Source organism: Rana temporaria, chromosome 9 (assembly GCF_905171775.1).
Source record: "Rana temporaria chromosome 9, aRanTem1.1, whole genome shotgun sequence".
In the NCBI taxonomy this organism is placed as follows: Eukaryota; Metazoa; Chordata; class Amphibia; order Anura; family Ranidae; genus Rana; species Rana temporaria.
This window is the reverse complement of record NC_053497.1, coordinates 139,829,780-139,836,578: the sequence shown is the minus strand read 5'-3', so window position 1 is coordinate 139,836,578 and position 6,799 is coordinate 139,829,780.

Sequence of the window (6,799 nt, the reverse complement as noted above, 5' to 3'; positions counted from 1 at the left end):
CATCTACACCATCCAGACCCCATTAAAGTCAGTTCACGTGGAATGTGAAGTCTGTCCTTGACCAGCTGACAGGAGAAAATGTGACATGCAAACATCATTACCATCTAACCATTATCTTTCCATCTCAGTGACACCGGGGGCTGCTGAAGCTTCCTGACAAACTAATAACCTGATGCTTCTTAAATATGTAGAGCCGGCTCATCCAGATCTGATATTTCAGTTATAGTTGGAGCGTGGTGAGCAGAGGACTGCCTTGCAATGTTTATTTGCTTTGCCATTGTTTCCTACTGTCCTTGGGATTGTGGGTGCTCCTACCCACCGTAATCTATCACCTCATATTGTACTCCCACTAAATAAAAAAGAGTATTACTTTGGATTGCGAGTAACGTGATTAATGAGCACTTTGCAATACAAGCTATTATTTTTTTTAAAGCCTGACTCGGTTTGCGAGTGTTGTCTAGCAAAACAAGCAGAATTCAAGCCTCTGTGGTGTGCATTACTGCATTTGGCCAGAGGTGCAGGGGCTCCGCTGACACTCGGAGCCATCCGGAGCAGTTCAGAGCCACTTGGATGCACTCGGAAACACTTGGTTTCCAAGCCTCTCCAAGGGTTTCCCAGTGCATCTGAGCGGTCTCCGAGTATTTACGAGTCTCTCCGGTGCCCCCCACCTCTGGCCACATGCTGTACTGCAATAGAAGTAAATATGCAACAAATTATCTTCTATGGGGAAACTCGCTTTGATATGCGAGTGCTTTGGATTACAAGCATTCTTCTGGAACGTAATCGTAATCCAAGGTTCCACTGTGTTTTCAAATCTAAATTAGAGAGTGGGGATCCTTGTGTAATGACCATCTGCAGAACTCCAGCTATATGAACATTAAAGCGGAGGTTCACCCATAGAGAACACATTTTCCCCTTAGATGGATGCTCGTTTTGTCTAGGGGAATCGGCTAGTTGTTTTAAAATATGACCTGTACTTACCGTTTACGAGATGCATCTTCTCCGCCGCTTCCGGGTATGGGCTGCGGGACTGGGCGTTCCTTCTTGATTGACAGTCTTCCGAGAGGCTTCCGACGGTCGCATCCATCGCGTCACGATTTTCCGAAAGAAGCCGAACGTCGGTGCGCAGGCGCAGTATAGAGCCGCACCGACGTTCGGCTTCTTTCGGCTAGGAGTGACGCGGAAGACTGTCAATCAAGAAGGAACGCCCGCTCCCGAAGACCCATACCCGGAAGCGACGGAGAAGATGCATCTCGAAAACGGGTAAGTACTGCTCATATTTTAAAACAAATAGCCGATTCCCCTAGACAAAACGAGCAGGAATCTAAGGGGAAAAGGTAAAAAAATAAATAAATGGGTGAACTCCCGCTTTAAGGCTGCATTCACACCTGAGCGTTTTGTCGCCTGAAGCGCGACGCCCCAAAACGCTAGAGGGGAAAAAATACATTATTCTCTATGGAGATGGTTCACATCTCCACTACAAAACGCCTGACGCCGAACGCCTGAAGCCCAAACAAGTTCTGGACCCTTTTTTGTCGCTCGAATTGAGCGTATTTGGGCGTTTTACATTAGTGACAATAGACCCGGTCGCCGCAAATCGCAGTAAAAAACGCTACGCTCAAGTGTGAATGCAGCCTGAAGGAAAAGCAGAAGACCGATGAGCTCATCTCTCATTCTGTTCTCCCCTTCTATCAGCATGCCCATTGGCGTCTTGTACTACTTCACCCTCTCCAAGTCAAATTCAGATACTTACACACTGCTTGAATAAAATAAAAATAACATTTTAATACATTCACAGGTGCATTCATTTGTGTCTTTTATATCAGTCGGAGTTCAGCTTTAAATTTTTCGCTAAATATCTTCCTTTACCTTACTGCAGTCCTGGTTTCATGTCCTCATTGTTCGTTTTTGCTCTGATGTTGCTGTAATTCTTCTCTGTTCTGGACACTTCCTGGTTGTCTGTTTCCTGATCACCACAGTACTGGGAGATTCTAGTTTCATTTTCCAAACCATCACTGCTCTATGGCTCTGTATAGCACAGAGGCAGGATAACATGCAAAAACGAAACTAGATGCAAAAACGAAACTAAAAAACTGTAGGTACATTATATGATTGATTTTTATCTACTTTTAATCGTTTTTAAAAAGAAACAGTTAACTATTATGTCTCTATACCCTGTAAACAGTCATTTCAGCAAAAAAAAAAATATTTTTCCTTTACAACTCCTTTAACTACTGTTAAGATATCACCCACACGTGAAATGCATTTTTTCAGAGGGTTGGTCAACTCATAGATTTGCATTGTTAGAAGGCACAGTAAACCATAAAAAAAATTGTAGCACTGTAAATCAATAAGTAAAGCTTCAGTATGGAATGTGCACGGCTGCCCCTTAGTACAAATAAAATTACAAAGTATTGATAGAAACACAGTTTATAAAACACTAATACATATTATTTAGGATTATTTTTTATCATGGTCAGTTCCTAATAAAAATTGAAAATAAAATATATCCCCTTTTAGGTCGACCAAAACTTCAAAGTAAATATTTGCTATGTTATAGTTACAGAGTTTTATGGGAGTGCCCGATGTACACCATCCCTTAAAAAATACTAAAAATTAGGGCTGTGCAAATTAACTTTTAATTAATCGATTAATCTTTAATTTTTTTGATCGATCAAAATCTTTTTGATAGATTAAAATTCTTTTGATTGGTACTCACCTCTCCGCCGGCTTCTGGGCCTTCAGGGAGTTCCGTCGGAGATCCAGTAACGTCACGGACACCGGCGGGGTTTGCCGTGTCCTTCTAAAGGGCTCCTTTGCTGTGCCTTCATATCTGCATGCCAGCGGGACCTTACTATCTGCCACACGCAAGGGCTGTTACACTTCCCTCTATCAACCTGGGATTCTACAGCCATCCACTGGGAGTTGTGATAGTTTCCTTCACGGGACATCTACATACCAACGGACTGATGTTACCTACTTGAAGACTATAAAAGTTTTAATGCTATTCCCATCGAGCGCTGCCTTTGTGTGTTTTTAGTATCCTACTATCCATTTTTCCAGTGGTTGGTAGCTGCACTGGGAATCAGCCTGCAAGGAGGAGATCAGCTAAAAGTAGTTGGATCTGTATGTGCGTTATAATTAATCGAAAATAGTCGATTAATCGATTAAAAAAAAACGATTGATCGAACAGAAAAATTTGGATCAGTAACAGCCCTACTAAAAATACAGAAAACCTTGGCTCCTTAAAGAAAAAAGTGGAGACAAAGGTAACACCGAGAAATCACACAGAGTAAAATACAATTTCTTTTTTATTATCTCCTTATTCAACCTCTTCAGCTCTAAAAGGTTTTACCCCCCTTCAAAACCAGGCCATTTTTTGTGATACGGCACTGCACTTCTTTAACTGACAATTTCGCGGTGGTGCGACACTGTAAAATATTTTGTTCCCCAGAAATAGAGCTTTCTTTTAGTGAGATTCGATCAACTCTGAGTTTTTTTTTCTTTTTTGCGCTATAAACAAAAAAGGCTGCACATATTTGAAAAAAAAAAAATATTTTTACTTACTCTGCTATAAAACATATCCAATAGAAGAATGTAAAGAATCAAATTTCTTCATTAATTTAGGCCAATTTGTATTCAGCTACATATTTTTGTTTTGCCTATCATTTCTATTTTAAACTGAATGGGCCAGATTCAGAAAGACTTACGACGGGCGTATCAGTAGATACAGCGTCGTAAGTCCTAATCTGAGCCCGCGCAAATTTAAGCGTATGCTCATAATGAGATACGCTTAAATGTTGCTAAGATACGACCGGCGTAAGGCACTTACACCGTCATATCTTAGATGCATATTTACGCTGGTCGCTAGGTGGCGCTCCCGTTGTTAAATATGCAAATGAACAAATACGCCGATTCACGAACGTACGCCAGGCCGGCGTATCTGTTTACGTCGTTTGCGTAAGACTTATGCCCGGCGTAACGTTACCCCTGCTATAGTGAGGCGCAGCCAATGTTAAGTATGGACGTTGGGACAGACGTAATTTACGTCGTTTGCGTAAGTCGATTCACAATTGAGCTGGGCGTAAGTTACGCTCACGTCGCTTTCATTGACAATTAGCGACTTGATTTGGAGCATGCGCACTGGGATTCAGTCGTGGCCGACGCATGCGCAGTTCGTTCTGCGCGGGGACGCGCTTGATTTAAATGATACACGCCCCCTACCCGCCGAATTTGAATTCCGCCGGGTGATTTACGCTACGCCGCCTCAACTTTACAGGCAACTGCTTTGTGAATAAAGCACTTGCCTGAAAAACTTGCGGCGGCGTAACGAAAATGACATACGTTACGCCAATATAAAGATCCGCTCTCCTACCTGAATCTGGCCCAATGTGTTGTTTTACAACGTGATCGATTGCAAAACATTTGTGTGCAAAACAGAAACATTCTAAATAACTTTTTTTTTACCTTTTTTATAAGCGATCACATTCCCTCTGTTCTCAGCTGCATAAGAGCCGGGGGGAGGAAAAGCAGCAGCACGCTAAGCTTTCCAGTGATTGGCTGTGCATTGGAGGCGTGTCAGGAAAAGTCTGATCATTGGAGGAGAGTACAAAGAGTTCCCAGCAGAGCTAGAGAACTGGCCACGGTGAGCTCTCCTGCTTAGTGTGGTCAGTTGTTAATAAGATAGCAGAGGGACTGGCAGGAACACCAGGAATTTCACTAAAAAGGAAGCAACACAAATAGAACGGGATGCTTTCTCACACAAGTACATGGTACAGCAGCCACATATCAGGAATATGAAATGTTAAGGTAAAATAACATAACACATAAGTATAACATACAAGGGGAAACCACAAGAAAATACAAAATTACAACTATTCAATATATAATCCCCAAAACTGCAAAATGCATTAATTCTAATACATCAGGCACCACACACATTACTTTATATTAAAGATCACTGTTTTTATGAAAAAATGTGCGTAGGATTTCTCAATTGCATGTCTAAAGTCCTCACTTGTAACCTTTGTCCTCCCTTTTTTGTTTGGAAAGCCAGGAGTTTCTGTATTTTTATTTTTTTGTTATGTTATAGACAATACCCAGAAAGATTGATTCTACCAACGCAGCACCATGAAAAATGAACATTTTATGCCACGTACACAAAACCATTTTTAATGGTCTAAAAAAAAAACTATGGGCTAGATTCACATAGAACCGCGTATCTTTGCGGCGGCGTAACGTATCCGATTTACGTTACGCCTCCGCAACTTAGACGGGCAAGTGCTGTATTCTCAAAGCACTTGCTCCGTAAGTTGCGGCGGCGTAGCGTAAATCGGCCGGCGTAAGCCCGCCTAATTCAAATATGGATCAGGGGGGCGTGTTTTATGTAAATGTACTGTGACCCGACGTGATTGATGTTTTTCCCAAACGGCGCATGTGCCGTCCGTGGAATTTCCCAGTGTGCATTGCTCCAAAGTACGCCACAAGGACGTCATTGGTTGCGACGTGAACGTAAATGACGTCCAGCCCCATTCACGGACAACTTACGCAAACGACGTAACTTTTTCAAATTTTGACGCGGGAACGACGGCCATACTTAACATTGGTACGCCGCACTTATGCCACCATATAGCAGGGGTAACTATACGCCGGGAAAAGCCCAACGTAAATGGCATAACTTTACTGCGTCGGCCGGGCGTACGTTCGGGAATTCGCGTATCTAGCTAATTTGCATACTCAACGCGGAATTCGACGGAAGCGCCACCTAGCGGCCAGCGTTAATATGCAGTTACGATCCGATGGCGTAAGAGACTTACGCCTGTCGGATCTAACAGATATCTATGCGTAACTGATTCTAAGAATCAGGCGCATAGATACGACGGCGCAACGCAGAGATACGACAACGTATCTGGAGATACGCCGTCCTATCTTCACTGAGAATCTGGCCCTATGTTTTTTTCAACATGATTTTTGTTAAGCCTGCCTTGCCTACACAGGATCGTGAAAAAAAAATGCTCTAGCAAAGTCAGTGACGTACAACACGTACGACGGCACTATAAAGGGGAAGTACCATTCGTATATCTGTATACAGATCATATATCTGTATACAGATAGTCTATTTTCTAGGGATGTGGTAGGACTTAGGTGTACATACTTGCAACATTGAACATGTATACAGATAGTACCATTCAGATGACGCCACCCTTTGGGCTGCTTTTGCTGATTTTGTGTTAGTAAAAGTTTGGTGAGAGACGATTCGCGCTTTTCAGTCTGTTACAGCGTGATGAATGTGCTATCTCCATTACGAACGCTAGTTTTACCAGAACAAGCGCTCCATCTCATAACTTGCTTCTGAGCATGCGCGTTATTTTCACGTCGTTAAAGCCCACACACAATCATTTTTTACGACGTTAAAAACAACAACGTTAAAAACGACGCGAAAATTTAGAGCACGTTCTACATTTTTAATGCCCATTTTTAACGTCGCGAAAAATGCTCTGGAGCCTACACACGATCGTTTTTAATGACATAAAAAAAAAAAGAGACATTTTCCACATCGCGAAAAACGGTTGTGTGTACGTGGCATTAGACTCAATTCACTAAGATGGATGTGTTGTTTTACACCTACTTATATTATCTCATGATAATCTTATAAAATATTCAAATTTACAAACATAAATGCTAAAAAGATATGTAATCCTTATTTTTCACATGAAAATTTTTTTTTTACTGTTGAAAGTCACATTTTTTATTGTGTGTGTTGTTATTACAATCTCAAATAGCTCCTTTATCTGCTTTC